This window comes from Calonectris borealis, chromosome 14 (assembly GCF_964195595.1).
Source record: "Calonectris borealis chromosome 14, bCalBor7.hap1.2, whole genome shotgun sequence".
Classification (NCBI taxonomy): Eukaryota; Metazoa; Chordata; class Aves; order Procellariiformes; family Procellariidae; genus Calonectris; species Calonectris borealis.
In genome coordinates, this window is record NC_134325.1 from 590,344 (window position 1) to 606,543 (window position 16,200).

At 40.3% G+C, this 16,200-nt stretch overlaps 1 protein-coding gene across 15 annotated transcripts in view; it reads right to left on the reverse strand.

The window, feature by feature from the left end:
• Positions 1–15,050, reverse strand: part of PPP6R3 (protein phosphatase 6 regulatory subunit 3) — a 65,351-nt gene extending 50,301 nt beyond the window's left edge. For 6 of the 15 annotated variants that reach the window (XR_012675695.1, XM_075162906.1, XM_075162904.1 and 3 more), the window contains exons 1-2: positions 14,902–15,047; positions 286–456 (exon numbers count right to left, since the gene is read on the reverse strand). The gene's annotated coding sequence lies outside the window, so the exon portion shown is untranslated. Of the gene's footprint in view, positions 1–285; positions 457–14,901 lie in introns of all 15 variants that reach the window. The other 9 variants (XM_075162898.1, XM_075162897.1, XM_075162905.1 and 6 more) reach the window with 4 other exon arrangements.
• Between the last annotated feature and the right edge of the window lie 1,150 nt (positions 15,051–16,200).

The following is a 16,200-nucleotide window of genomic DNA, read 5'->3' on the forward strand; positions in this document are numbered from 1 at the left end:
AGCAGGGTGGGTTAAAAGACAAAGTTAGAAACAGCCAGCTAGAAAGTAGTCAGAAAAAAGCTGCAAGGAAAGGGAAGGAATGGCCACAAAGTCTGAACTGCAGAAGGAAGAGCAGCTTAGAAGGTGGTAGATGTGAACCTACAGAAGTCAGGTAAATAAGTCTTTAGTGGACATCAGGGATGTGAAAAACTTAAAGCATTCAGGAACCACTTAAAATTTAAGATAAGGCTTTATAGATGCGGAAGCTAAATCTACTGCTGTAGGCGAAGTTTAATAGTTTCTTACCTGTTAAACACAAAAGCTTTTTTAAAGTTAAAAAAACAGAACGATTTGTATTCTCTCGGGCTCCTTGCCCATTACAGGGTATCCTGGCAACAGCAAAAAATCTTTCAATCTACAGTATTAGCAGATTAGCAGGACTGAATTAGGATTGAATTAGATGAAGCAGATTTCTTCCTACAACGACAAAAAAGACATTTTATAATTTAATACTGTTAACAGGTTCTATGCAATAGCTCAACAACTGCATGAATACTAAGCATTGCTTTGCAGGGAATAAGATATATCAACCGAAGAAGGAAACAACTTGCTAGAAAGAAAAGTGTCGGTTCAGTGCAGAATACTCTCAGAATAAATTCAAAAGCACCTTGTCATCCGAAAGGCTTATTTATTTTTAAACCAACTTTAATTAAGCATTCCCTTTTACTTTTGGGAGACAAAGGAAGAAACTTCATTGCCTCATTGAAATAAAACTGCCTTTATAATCTGCACTTGACTGTGGAATCTAACACGAATCCAGACTTTTTTTTTTATAAACTATTAGCAATTTCATATGAAGTAACATCTTCAGAACTAGAAGATCTGAAATACCCATTACTAGAGTTTTTTGCAGCAGTCTTTTCTATCCTCGTAACTATTCTCTTGTTATATAAAGATCTGATTTATCCACAAACCTGCACAGAAATAAACGTAAAAGCATTAAGAATGCCAGTTATTTTGGCATAAGTCTGTATAAACAATTCAGCCAGTTTCAATTTGAAATCAGTTTAACTTAGAAAAAAACAATACAGTCCACATACAGACTTACTAAGTAACCAGCTGTTTTAAAACAGCATTCAGTCACCTAAAATTCATCATTAAGACAACCTCTGCTTTTGATAGTTTAAGTCTTTCAATGTAAAGCAAAGTAACATTAAAGAGCTCAATTAGATATCCGTAACTGGCTTCAGAGTGACACTTACCTGCCTGCACTTTGGTCAACACCAAATAAGCAAGAAAAAGCATCCTATCAATTGATGAAACAGCTTCTTTCTGATGCAGCTGTTTCTGGCAGTTGTAAGACGAATTTCTAATACAAAGATTCACCTTCCCTTTCCACCAGTTACAGAGGGCTTTTTGATTTTGCTTTTTAACACAGCTTTCAAGCAAGACAAGACTTCTGTTTCTTTTGGGAACATGGGTAATACTGTTCATAGAAAAAAAAGAAGAAGTACTAGCAACTAAGAAGGGTAGCAAATATAGTACTATGCTCATTAATTCATGTCAGTGACTACCTAGTATTTGCCTGAAAAACTCTGCTATCAGAGTTTGTCACAAATATATCTTCAGCTAAAAAAAAAAAAGCAACCCCAACAAACCATGCACCTCAATGGCATTTCAAGTATTCTGCCAAAGAGAAGAATGATTTAACTTTACATCTTCCATGTTAAAGATAAGCAGCTGTGTCTTCAAAGCTGTTTCCTGATCTTTGCAGATGATTTAATAGATAGCCTCTGTCAACCTAAAGATATATACTACAAATAAATTCCCCTTGAACTAAAAGAAACACTTGCATTCTAGTTAAACAATCACCCAGTAAAGGTGTTTTTTTCTTAGCTTTGTTAGGGCTAGTAAGTTTTGTGGCTTGAAATACCATGTTGTTTGTTATCTGCAAGAGTTCTGGAACCAAAATCCACCACATTTGCATTTTGTTCACAACAGCACAAAGACTCCAAGCCTTAACATACACAAACACTAAACACAACTTTCTCTCAGGCTATTTTAGTAACCAACATACACATGAACTGAAGGTTAATGTAATACATTGACCATAATACTTTCAAAGGTCACATGTGTTTTTCATCCTTAGACCTTCAGGTCTACATGTCAAGTAGATTTGCCAATCCCTTGTGAGTAAAGTGACTAACTAGAGCAGAAAAAGTAAACAAGTTTACTGGATTTAAGTTCGCTTTACTAAAGTTTCCTTGGTTATCATTTCCAAATGCACACCTATGTTCAGAAGTAGAGCTCCAAGAAGGGAGAGAACATCACTTCCCCAATTATGTCCTGTGGGAGCTAAATAAGAAGCCTCTTAGCTTAATGCACTTTCAGAAGAGCTTACAAATTCTTAAGATATTGTCCACAGAGTTTTCAATTGCAACATCCTGGTAAAAAAAGTGCAAGAACTGCAAGCTACTGAATAGTGCTGATCTTACAGTAATTCATTCAATGCATTCAAAACAGTAACTTATATAACCTACTATATCTGAAATAAAGTTGCTATATAACATTAGTTTTTTGTGTCCTTCTTAGAACACTCATGTCTTAGGGCTTACTACAGAAGTTAATCAGGAACATCTCTTTCCAAAAACTTTTATTTAAGCAACGCCTTGAACAGATGGTCTTCAAAGGAAAGAAACTTGGCCTTAAGATGTTGTCCATCACTATGCATTTGGTAGGGTCGAGACAGCTGAAGGGCAGAGAAATCAGTGCATCTGATCTAGTCCAGAATTCTAATCTGTGAACTAGTGAAGTTTATAAAAAAATCTGCATGATAACCAAGGCAACTTTTAAACACTGTAAGAAGTGGCTCACTTATGCTAGGACTTAAACTTCGAATGCTTTGGCTACCAGTTCCAAACATCTTGCTTAGTGGACACATTTGTATGCTGAAATGTCACCATCCACACTCAGAATGAGGACCAGGATTGAAATTCCATCTGGTTTCTTACAGGAGTGCTATAGGAGGCTAAGCTGGCTACACAAAGAAGCTCCACATTACCCCTTGCTGTGCAGTCTCCCTCTGTTGGCTCCCCAACACTGGTCAAACTTCTGCCAAGTCGTTTCTGAGTGAAAAACGTACTTTAAGAGATGACAAATGCAGTCGGTGGAGGAAGAAAGGAAGGAGTTTTTCTGCCAAGTCCACATGCTGAAACAGCTCAAAGGGTCTGTCAATTACCAGGGCCATCATGGCCAAGGAACATACCATTAGGGACAGAACAACCAGGATTTGTCTCTTCCATCTTTGCCCCAAATTATATCACTTTAGCCCTGTTGCAGCATTGCACAGTAAAAGTTCTCCTGAATCTGATGATAAATAAGAACATGACATGTAAGGCTGAATTTGGACAATTCAACATCAGTTCTACTATTGTCTCAACCACCTGATAATCTGCAAGTGTAAATGAGTCCTGAATTCCTGTACTACTACTCTGGAAATGTAAAAGTCAGTAATGATGACTGACTGCTTCAGCAGTACATTTTTCCTTTTTTGTTTGAACATTTAAGGAAAAACTATTGTAACTTAAGGAGACAGCCTTAAGGTTAGATGTATGAATTTTAGCAGAGATTTCTTTTTCTTAAGCATTTATTCTATTCCAGTCAAAAAGTGCGTGGGTTTGGATTTTTTTTTCAAGTCTAAGACACTACCATCAGATCACAGGGATACAGTTACCATGGCTGCACTGGTGCTGTGCATGACTTGAGCCACAGATTTAATTTTCAGCATTTCATTCAATCCAACCAGATGGAACGCTGCTGAAAAAGAGCGGGCTAGAGATGAGAAGACTACTGTTTGAACACGCTTACCAGTATTTGGCAATAGTATGATAACAAGTTCCCTAAGGTAGTACCAGAAGCAGTGCTACTAGAAGGCAATACAGCTGCATCAGACACTTTGCTGTACCAAAGCTACTCAGCCCTGTCTCTCACTTCCCTTAATTAACCTGAGTACAACAGCATGCTAACTGGCCACACAGCTTTTGAACCCAAATCACTACTCGGCATGGCACACTAAACAAAAGCATACACATAACTGGCTTGGAAATTTCTAGCAAGGCACTGTAGTGTATCATGTAAACATACCCATTTTCTCTGAATAATCTTTAACTGTTCAGATAAACAAGTTACTCCTTTTCAACTTGTTGATTAGACCTTGAAAGTTGGATGCAAATCAAATATTGAGGTGCATACATAGAGGTAGAAGACAGCTGGTTACTTCTACAACTACAGCAACTTCTAACCAGGACACCAGTGTTCTTCTTTCTGTATAGACAGTGCATTCAAGTCAGTTATGAACTTCCTTTTTTATGCAAAATCTTAAGTCTTGTTAAAAAGAGTACTTAAGATTGTTCACAGTTCAGAAGTGGAAGTCTGCAGCCTCTAGGAGCCTGCCAATGTTTTGCCTCCTGAAGCTCCAGTCAGCTATAGCTGCTGCCAGAATTACAGTGGACTCTTGCATTAAGTTAGCAACTTCAAAATTAAATCCAAAATTAAATCCACTTCTTGCTTGACTCTTCACTTTCACTAAAGGTTCCTTGGACCTGTTGTTCAGGTAACCTGCACTTTCATACTAAGGTTTACAGAACTATTAAAATAAGTTTTGACAGCTGCACATTTTCAAGATATCAGGTAGGACTGCCCTTTTAATTAGGATATCAAGAACTAAGCCACTAAATATATTATTACCTATGATTTCTGTGCTACCATATCCTGCAAAAACTGACAGAACTGATCAACCCACCCTGCATGCATACACAGGCTAATGCTCCCCTAACATGACAGTATCACAAACATGTTTTGCTTTTCAAACTGGAAGTTGGAATCCCTAACACTCTTTGAAGAGTGTGCAGGTCCAATAGCATGAAAAGAAAAATTGAAGATATTTCATCTTTAATTTAAGCAGGTTAAAATAAATCTTTGATTTTGATCTTGGGGAAAGATTACTAATTTGACTTCACTTACCAAAAAGCTTAAGCCCTATCTATACTTATTTCTACAATCCCTAAATTTTCATGTTTATCAATACAAGGACAAAAGTAGAGAAGTTATTCCAATGTCAAGCAAGAGAAAAAATACAGCAGCAGCACCTGGATACAAGGGAAGTGATGCTACTTTACCATACTTGCTTACCTAAATATTGGTATCTGCATTTAGACAAATGCTTTAGTGCCATCTGGAACCTCCCCTAGTCTAGTGCCGATGTTATGGCTTTAGTTGAGCCTTTAACCACCTAAGAACACTCTTCCTTCCTTCACAGAACATACTCCGTATATTTGGGAAAACAGTCTATACAACTGTTTCCCCATTTCTGCAGATATCCTGAGGATGCAGTTAAGTAATTGGAAAAGAAAAAAAATATTTTTATACATATGGAATGTCAATTAAGTACTGAATGCCAAACAGTTGGGTCACCTTATCACTCAAAGATTAAGACAACTGAATAGAGATTCAATATCCTCCACAAGCATTTTACCACCATTTTTTGTAATATAAAGTGCTAGAAAGCCCCCTGTCCCATGTTATTTAAACAACGAGCACTTAGCACTACATAGTGAACTTACATATAGAGGCATGACTAGCTTCACTTTTCTGAGATGCTCAGCTTACAAAACTAAAAATACTGCTTTGAATGAGAAGATTTCACCAAGTTTCACCTATGTAAGTTTAATGAATGACTATCATTTTTATTTAGGTATATGCAAAAATAAGTTCTAGAAGAGAAATTAGAAACCCAGCAAAATAATGGAAGATCAGCAAAAAGGCATTCTGCACATAAGAATTTGAAGTGGCTACTAAGTTAATATTATCTTTCTTCCTCCTTCCCCCATGCCCCCCAGCAATTTATATTTTGGAGCACATCACTCCGGTAATCCGAGTTTTGCCATGCTGTGCTTTTACAAGACATGCACATCGCAATTACACTGCATTTTTCAAGCACAGATGCCTCTGGTGCCTCCACTGAACAGAAGTACGCCTTCCCCATGAACTCTTCTATTTTGATTGACAATACTAGAAAAATCAAAATTGCCTAACTGAAAGCAACCTTCTTCCAACTGCAACATGCACTCTATTTATGAAGAAAAAGCCAAAGTTTTATATGGAAATGCCAAACCTACTGTGTTTTCTCTGTAATCTTCAAAATAATCTTTTTAAAGCTCTACTTCAGTGCTTCTCTCTGGAGCATCAGAAAAGTATGTTTGTTATACAGTGTCTTTCAAAGCTCTATCATAGTTGAAGTGGCAAACTACAGGGCAAGCCTACCTCAAAGATTTAGTAGCATTTCTTAAGAAAACTGTTTTCAAAGGGAGATTACTTTCATATTCTAAGTCTTTACACTAAAGTGATCATCAGCTGTGCAGTATCATAAATGCACTAATACATACATGCAAACAGAGTTTAAAAAAGCCATTCAAGCAACATGTCATAGTTTAGGGGATACAATGTTGTTTTGGAATGACCCTTATTTCAACTGACTATGTTTCCTCTCTCATTTTCTTCATGCCCTTTCAAGACAGGGCTACAACACAGTAACCCACCAAACTACTACTAGCATCCACTCCTTCCTACAAGTCCCTTCTCTAGCCACCAATATATCTGTCAACAGTTTTTTCCCACTGCAGGAAGAGGTCTCAACTCTCACCAAGAAGTGTTACTTTACTAACTACGAATTGCTGAAATAAAAATGTTATAATTTAATCCAAATGCAAGACAAATAGTCACCGACAACTGCATTGATACTTTATAGTTACTGAAAACTACATTGATACTTCTGTGCCATATGCCTACTCAAGGGATTTGAAGAATAAAAGTTTCAAAGAAAGCAAGCCACTTAAAATGCTAGCTCAGAACTTAAAACAGTAAAGTATTTATAACAGCATTACGTAATACAGCCCTAAAAAGCCATACCCTGCTGAGCAGAAACTTAGAAGTCAATGTACTTAAGACCTAAACTTAAGTCTTCTATCCTTTTAAGTAACTTTTAGGGTTCCACACAGATTTTGTCAAGTAAGTCTTACTACCATTCCATAAAGTCAAGTCACTAGTGTGGCAAGTGGCACAGAAATTAACTTAGTTTGAAATGCTTGAAAGTCTAAAACCAAAACTTTATAGGGGGTTTAGCTGCAATTAAAAAAAAAAAAGACAACTTCATCTCTTTCCCTTTCCAACTTTCCTTTCTTTATTTTCAACTGCCAGCTTGCTTTGAGTTTTGGGGGAATGGATCCACTGGCTGTTGCTTGCAGTTTTTCCTATAATAAAAAAATTGAGATCACTTTTTTCCTCCACAAAAACCCACTTAACAGTAAAACACATTTACCATTTTTATTTGCATTCTGCTGCTTAGTAGTTCCACTATATAACATCATAGTTACCAATTCACATTTCCAGAGAAGACCTTAATCTTCACACTAATAACCTTCACAATCTCCAATAAATTAAAAAAAATTATAGACATTGAGATAATCTATAATCCCTCCCTCTCATGAGGATGAGAACAGTACCGTAGTTACAAATTTTCTGTTGTATCTATTAATAATTTCATTCTTAGCTGCATGGGGCTACAACTTCAACATGGGAGGGAAAAAAGTAAGCCCACTGTCTTCTAGTCTCCAGTCGTATGGCTAGCATATTTGTCTGAGGAGTGCGAGTTAAACTTCAGAATTCCCAAGTCCAGAGAAGGGGAGGATTGGACCAGTGTATTTCAAAGAAAAAGCTATTGACAAGCATTAACATCATTGCTTTCTGTTATGCCCTAAAAGGAAGCCTGTTTCTTATAATGAAAAAGATATCAGACACCCACAGGTGTTTCCTATATTATAAAAGATATCAAACAACCTATGGGTTTTTCAGACTTTGAATCTTTTTTCACAGATACCCACATATGTAAAAGATTCAGAATTTTTTTTTGTCTGCCTTCGACATCCCATCACTACAATTCCAATCTGGGCAGCTAAATTCCCTATTCAGTAACTGGAGAGTTAGGGATTAATTTGTATTTATAAATTGCATTTTTGAAGCAGAGCATCCAAGCCAGGTGTGGCTGGCAGCCATGTCAAGGTTTTTTTTTTTTTGGCTCAAAATAAATAAATAATACTTAAATACAGCAGGAGAGCATACTGGAACAGACAGCCACAGAGAAAAAAAAAAAAGTATGTGCCCATCTATGACTGAAATCATATTAATAAGACAACTACACTTGGCACAACTACTGAGAAATAAAAGCAATCAAACATTTATAGTGAGTTGAGAAAGAGTAAAGTTGTAAGTTCAGTCCCCAATCACACATAACTGCTCTCACAGTAAAATTTATAAGCTTTTGGATTATAAGTGACTTTACAGGAGAGCCTTAGCCTGACAAACAATAAAGCTACAGAATTACAGACACAGCTTTTATAGTCTGATGGCAAAGTAGTTCCCTTCTAAATGAGGAAAGACATCCCATAACACCACTGGTAAAGCAACAGGAAGGACTCAGTAATGTCAAAAGGAATTGTGAAGTTTTACAAGTATCTAACAGTTAATTAAAATTAAGCACATGAATGCTACTACCAACTCACAGCCATGACAGCAACTATCTTTTCTTATAACCTGCAGAGCTCAACAAGTTGTGCAGTGGTCTTACACCATCTTGCCTTTAAATCTTGCTCCATTCCCCTTCTTTGAAGCACCACTTGTTAAAACGAGAACAGCACACTAATCATTACAGTAAAGGCAAGCAGCATGGAAAGATGCATTTAGTTTTTTATGTTGACAATTAAGAAATGGAGACCTCTCACTAATGTTATCTTTACCACACAAATTTCATCTAAATACAATGTCCAAGTAAAACATTTTTTTGCCATTAAATGTGGCTTGAAGCTATAACAAAAAGCCCATCATCAGCATCAAGTACACACATAGAAGGATCCTTTGATGAATGCTTGCTTGTCACAGCCAAAAGGAAGAACTGACTACTTCATAGCCAGTTCAGTCTAACTTCTACAGCTGTCACTTGCAGGCAGGAAAAAACATTTAGCAAAACGCTATCAGTGCTCAGAATTGCCATAAGCAGTGACAAACTCCTCCTTCATAAGAGCCAGGAAGAACACAGCAAGACAAACATTGAAGATGGGAATACAACCCCTATGCTGTTGCAATTTTCAAATGGACTTCCATCTGGAATGCATGCTGACCAATATCAACATGAAATGGAAGTTGGTTTCCTGTAGATGCAAGCCACTTACAACATCGGCAGGAAACCCACCTACTCAAAAGTGGGTCTGTTCCTGCCACCAGTACAGCTTTGTTTTAGCAGTCTCTAGACTTCCCATCCTTTTTCAAAATGTTTGGTGACAGCAGCTAAACTTCTCAAACAAATGTAATCCACTACTTAGTATTTTCTTGAAGAGTTAGCTTCCAAAGACACTTGAATATCTGGCAAGTCTGTCAAGGCAGTAACAGAAGAAATAATGTGAATTACTGCAGTTCAAACCAGTCCTAACGTTTCCAGTTGAGCTCTTTAGATTGGAGACTGGTCAAAGTAATACATGGTAAGTAAGAGAACAGAATATGAAGAGAGCCTTATGTTTGCTTTAAAGGTAAGGTTACAGTGTGTTTTACAGAAAGAAGAGTTTTTTCACCAAGACCTTACCTATGATTTTTGCCCTACTACAGTAACTCTTGGTAAAAAAAAAAAAAACACAACACAAAACGCCCCCCAAAACCCCCCAAAAAACCACCACCCCAAAAAACCCAACAAACAGCCCCATAAGACTTGGCTTCCACTATACTTATAAAAAATAAAAGCAAATAGCATTTTATTTTTACAGTTTCTATATGAGAAACACTAATTGTATAGCCACTCTGGTACAAAGATCCAAAAATCCACCCTTTGGAGGCAGCCGCTGATACTCCTTTCACAATGCAAGTAGCACTGAAGTAATATCAATTTGTAGCAAGCCAAGCCTTTAGAAATGTCTACTACTCCCTTATTTTCTGCTCTAACTCAACCACTCAATCCAGTTGCAGTACAACAACAAAAAAAGATGTAGTCACATCTGTACAGCATTGCCTACAGCCATTGCATAAAGCACTACTTGAAATTTTATTAACTTGCTTTTGATTAATCTATCAATTAGGGCACCACTACAAGTGAGAAATGTGCATCACCTAACTGGGGACTAGGGTCTTATGCTTTACTCTTCTAGAGTAGCATAACGTACATTTACAGAAAGCATCTTTCTCTCTACTACTAGTTTGGGAAATAATGAGATTCACTCCAAAAACCTCTAGTAGAAGTTAAATTTGCACAATAGAATCTTACTTTATGTACTCAGATCCAGTTAGAAATTCTGCCTATGGTCATTGAAGGCAGGGACTGTGCCACTGCCTAGCAGGGATAAAAGTGGTCTAGGATTCACTTGATACATAGTAACAATAAGAATGCTTTTAGTACCGGAATCACTATATTCTAGAACATATTTAACTCAGAAACAAGCACTAGTTCTTACCAAAAAAGTTTCCATCCTCAATCCCAACCATGTTTTGTTACCAAACTGGAAATCACAAGGCCCCTTCACAAGCTTCACCCAGGACCTGCCTGGTCATCATAAAAAGGCTTTAGAATTTTCTTCACGTTTAAAAGTATCTTTTGGTATCAAAAGTATCAACTGAAAAGAGCTGGCCTATGGTCTTTCAGTGCTCATTTTCCAGAAGACCCAGCAGACACAGGATGGAGACCACTAGGCCATGTACTCCATGTCCTTGCAGATGCACAACTTAGACTGCGTATAAGTGCTTGGAATCATCTAATTCAAAATGAAATAGGAATGTTCTCAAAACTTCCTCCAAGGAAACTAACTAACTCTCAAATCTCACTATAGGGCAGTTTCTGCTTGTGCGTACATCCATGTTTTTCACTCAATTCTGCCTCCCTTCACGTCTTTAACCAAATCCTCACTACCAATTTCACAGGTGCTGCTCTTAGCCATTTTGCCAACATGCCTGACAACATATACCACCACTCCAGTAGAATGTATTACAGCTTCACAGCTCCATACAGTTGTATGCTGAGGTACTTTTGGTATTCTTTTCCACTGCTGGCATGCAACACATTGCATAAAAACTTGGAACGCTCAGCGACAGAATCTAAGTCCCATGGAGAAGGAAAAGATACGTCCGTTTAACAGGATTAGGGGATGACTATACAGAATAACAGCAAGAAGGACAGTCAAAGGGTTAGTTGGGAACTTTTTCACCCACTCCGAATCACATATACCACTTCAAACATGCTTCTTGGCACTTTATGGACGTTATTAAATAAAAAAAAGGTCATGAAGAGTCTTGTATTTTACAGTAACAGATTTTTTCCCAATATTGTGTGAAGAACTATTCCATAAACAAGCAAGCTGTTACCAGCTTATATCTTCCCGATCCTATCAATTCAGTCTATCCCATTTCCTGAGAAGTCTATCCCATTTCCAAGCTAGCTATAGAGCTGCATATAATATGCAAGAGTAGAAAAACATTTTACTTTAGTTGCTTAGTAGCATATGGTTTCTAACACAGATGCTGGCACCCTGACACACCACAAAAACAATTAAACATGCTATGCAAAACTTTCAACATTATGTTAATATTCTCTATGTATTTTCTGATTGATCTTTCTCCCACCCCGAAAATATCAGGATCAGTGATCGCTAAATAGTTTCCCGAGTTCTTTGCTCTCTTCCTTCAACTTGACAAAATACGATGAGACAAGCAAGATATTATTTCTTATATATCCCTACTTGTTTCATTATCGTGGAAAGTTTTGCCAAAAACAATGGCTCCACATCTTGCTTGGATGATAATCCAATCAGACATCTGGTCTTCTAGAATGTGGATGTGGTGTCTACTTTGAGAGAACACACTATTCCTCAACCTGGCATATGAAATAACATAGAATATACAGCAATCTTAAGGGTCACAGACGAAGGTGCCACTATGAGAGCCAAATCTAGATGGCAGACAATATGCTTAAGACATCCTTACTACAGAAACTATGCTCATACTAGTGCCTCTTCTGTCCAAGAAGAAAAGCCATGGTTTCCATCATAACTTCCAAAGGCCAGAAATTAAGCCAGTTATATGCAAGAAGTGAATATGCAAGCCTCCTACCTATGAAGATGTTGTGTAGTATGCTGGAACACTGAAGCTAGAAAATGTTTTATTCCAATATACTGATACAGAGTGATCTTGACTAACTGCAGATTTAAGCAAATACTTCAAGGCTTTTTAAGCACTTGGACAAAAGAGGACATCAATGGAGAGAAAGGAGAGTGGACCAGACAGTTCTTCAAAGCATTTCTCCCTTCTGACTGTTTCAATCCCATACTGGTTGTTTTTGAGGCAGCTCTTTAGCATTTCATAGTACATGCATTTCAAGTATAAGCTGAGTAGAGAAGCAAAGCTGTTGAGCCATAACAATACAGTTCACTCTCTAACCATCTGTTAATACTAAAACTGCATACAAAATTAATACTGCTAAATTCAGATTCTGTTCTATTAATTCACTTGAATCATCATCTGATTCTCTGATCAGTATACAGACTATAGCATCACCTCTGTTAAGTGCAAAAGTGAAGGGTTCTGAAGGAAACAGTCACATTTTCTCACTTCAGCAAGTCAACAGAAGTAGAGTGAACAGTTTGCAGACAATATTGTGAAGAGACACACAAACTATTTAGCATCTTTAATTCCATAAGGGAGTAATAATTTATTTAGCTGATTTATATTTAAAAGAATCCAAAGATATTACAGTTACAGCAGTTTACATATAAATCTAACTTGCTTGCAGAGAAGCTATAATGCATTACCGTACTTAAAGACATTCCTGTTAAACAGGTCACTTTTCCTGACTTTCTAAACTACAACTTTCATACTACCTCAGTGTTTTCCTTAAGTTCATTGTAAACAGACCACTTCAGCAGTTCTTCTGGCCAAAATAAAATCTTCTAGTAGTATTAGAAAATAAATTCCTTTAGTAACTCAGAAAGTACAGGATTCAATACTGCATATGCATTCTGCTTTTCACACAGAAATGAGACATATCACCTATGTTCAAGCAATATCATAGATGGAGGAAACAAATCACTTAAGTGAACTTAAACAAGTACTTAGAACTATAAACTGTCAAGAAATAAACATGCAGACTGGATACCACATTTGCATGAAGTCTCATTAACAAGTTATATATTGAAAGATAATTCTGTAGTGTTCTTTTATATTTATGTAACAAAGAATCTTGCAAGCTACAGTTAGTCCATGCCTCACTACTGAAAACATAAACAAATAAATAGCAGAGCTAAGTAATCACAGACTCTTACTAGAATGTATGTTGTACTGAAAATACACATTGCAGTTCAAATAACTGCAGTAATCTATTTGGAACACTGAAACAGGGAGACTTCCCATCTTTCAGCATCCCAGGAAAAAAAAAAAGCATACACGTATTTGTGCAGTTCACAAGTTACTTTATATACTGCCTGGAAATTTTAAACCAGCTTAACATTCATCAATTAAAAAAAAAAAAGAAGAAAAAACCAAACAAAACCAAAACCAAACCAAACACACACCACACTATTAGAGAACATTTAGATTCCTTCCAATGAAGGAGATTTTAAACCTAAGTAATATCACTAGCAGTAACACAACCTTTCATTTTTAAATTGTCAACATCTCACAAGGAACACTTCCTAAAGCTATCCACCCACTCATAAGTTTTCTGTACTCTTCCACTCAGAACACTTTTTTAAAATAGCAATACACCTATTCAAAGTATCCTATTGTTCCAACTTAAATAACATTTATCCTGGCAGATACGATCTTTAGCCTCAGTTGTATTTATATCATACAAGACTATAACACTAATTCTCTCTTACACTTCGAAAAGTTCTTAGCAACTAAAGCAAAACAAAACCAAAAGAACTGGCAGGTTCAAAGTCAAGATTTTGCTAGATGTATTTAACAGCCGTTAAAGCTTACCCAAACACTGCTATGCTCTTAAAAAATTCTAATACAAAGAAGCTGCCTTGTTAAAAAAAACAAAACAAACAACCCACTAACAACCCAACAAAAAAAAAGAAAAAAGGGCAGCGTCCTCACAAGAATACTGAGGCACTGGTTTTAAAGAATGCTTATCTGTTTTATTATCCGAGAGACAACAGTGAAGTCAGAATAAAGTGTTGTAAGTTACAGCAACAGCACAAGTGACTACCAGGGGAGGGAGTAGTGCAGACAGCTTCCCCCATTTCGACAAACACTTCACCCAGTTTAGAGCTCCTCCAGTCTACCGGGGAACAATGCGCCGCCCACCATATCCAACCGCGGCACGACCCGCTCCGCGCCGCACCAGGCCGCCAACACTCCGCGCCCAAAAGCTGCCGTGGAACGGCCGGGGCCTTCCCGCCCCTCCGCGGCTGCCGGCCGGCTCCCCACTCGGGATGAAGCGCCACGGACGCCCGGAAGAAGTTTCGGGGCAGCTGCCGAAGGACCCAACGTCACGGCCACGAAAAGAAAGAGGCGGCGGGCGAGCAGGGCTCCTTCCAGCGCGGCCTGGGCCTTCCCCGCCGCGCCCAGGCCCGCGGCACCCCGCAGCCGCGCCGTGGCCCGTCACGCCTGGCCCGGGCGCTCCGAGCTCAGTGGTGCGTGTGTGAGGGGGCGCCGCACACGACAGGCCCCAGCAGCCCCGCCAGGCCCTGGCCTGGCGGCGTCTGAGGAGCGTCCGGAGCCCCCCGCGCGGAGGGGAGCAGGCGCCAGGCCCGCGTCGCCGCAGAAGAGCCGCCACCAGAGCGCCGGTCCGCTTCAAGCGGCGGCAGGGAGAGCTCACCGCTATCCCGCCCGTACCTCGGCAAGCGCGTTCCCCCACCACAGGCCCCAGGCTGCCTCCGCTCAGGCGGGAAAGCCACCGCCTGCCACCATCACCGACGCTCCAAGATGGCGGACATATCAGCTCCTGCGAGCCCTCCTCTGCCTCAGCCCCGCCTGCCAATCATACCGCCCCGGCACCACCCTCCTCCTCGGCTCGCGACTTTCTATTGGGCGGTGTGCGGAGCTCGGCCTCTCACTGGGAGTCTGGTGGGTGTCAGTCACTCAGCTACGCGACTGCAACAGCGTCGAAGGGGGATGGGGGCGGGCTCTCGGCTTCCTGTTGGCCAGTCAACGTATGGGGCGGGTGCATCTTGCTTCCCACCTTCCCGGCTTAGCAACAAGGTAACGTCACCCTGACAGGCGTTTCCCTCGCCCAATGGAAAGAGCAGGTTCCTTTTAAAAATAAACCCTTTCCGCCCAATCCAGAGCTCAGCTGCTCAGACCCGGCAGGAGGCTGCGGTGGGAAGGGTGGGCGCCTGTGGCGGCGACCTCCCCGTAGCCTTACCCCCTACGCCTCGCCATTGGCCAGCGCGCGGAGCCGCGCCCCTCAGGGCGCGGCGCGGGCGCCAAACTGCCTGACAACAAGTCGGTGGCGCGCGTGGAGGCGGCGATGTGGCAGCCTGAGGGGGGGAGGGAGGCAGGCACTAGTGGGGAGGAGAATTATGGCAAATGGTAAAGCGCTCGCTTAGCGTGCGAGAGGTAGTGGGATCGATGCCCGCATTCTCCACAAGCAGGGCTCTTTCTGAGCCCCCGTGCAGGTGCCTGCGGGCCTCCAACTCCACCTAGGAACCGGCAGTGCGTGTTAACCGAAGTGCACCAGAACAAACGTGTGTGAAAACCAGGGGGGGCGCTGTGGCCCGGCCCTGGCAACCCTCCCTGCGTGTCGCCCACAGTACTGCTGCCCGGGGCGGCAGCTTCGCGAGCCTGCTTGGCCAAACCCTGCTGGCAAGGACCTCTGCTTGAAAGCTCGGGTGACAAATAGCTGAACAGGCGGCCTCGTGTGCCCCACAATTGGCAAAAAACCACCTATGATTCGGTGTTTCGCGCCCCGTATCTTAAGAGGCACGACCACATTCTGGCCAGCCAGGGTGCCTGTGGCCTTCCCTCACAAAGCCTCCTGAATTACCTTTGCCCAAAATGGCGGTGGCCCTCCGGCTGCTGCCCCTTCACCCCTCAGGGCAGCCCTCCCGGTTTCAACATGTCACTGCCAGGATGACATCCCCATCTCCGGAGGAGGTCACCCAGCCATGGTCAACGGCGCTTCAGCTGTGGGCA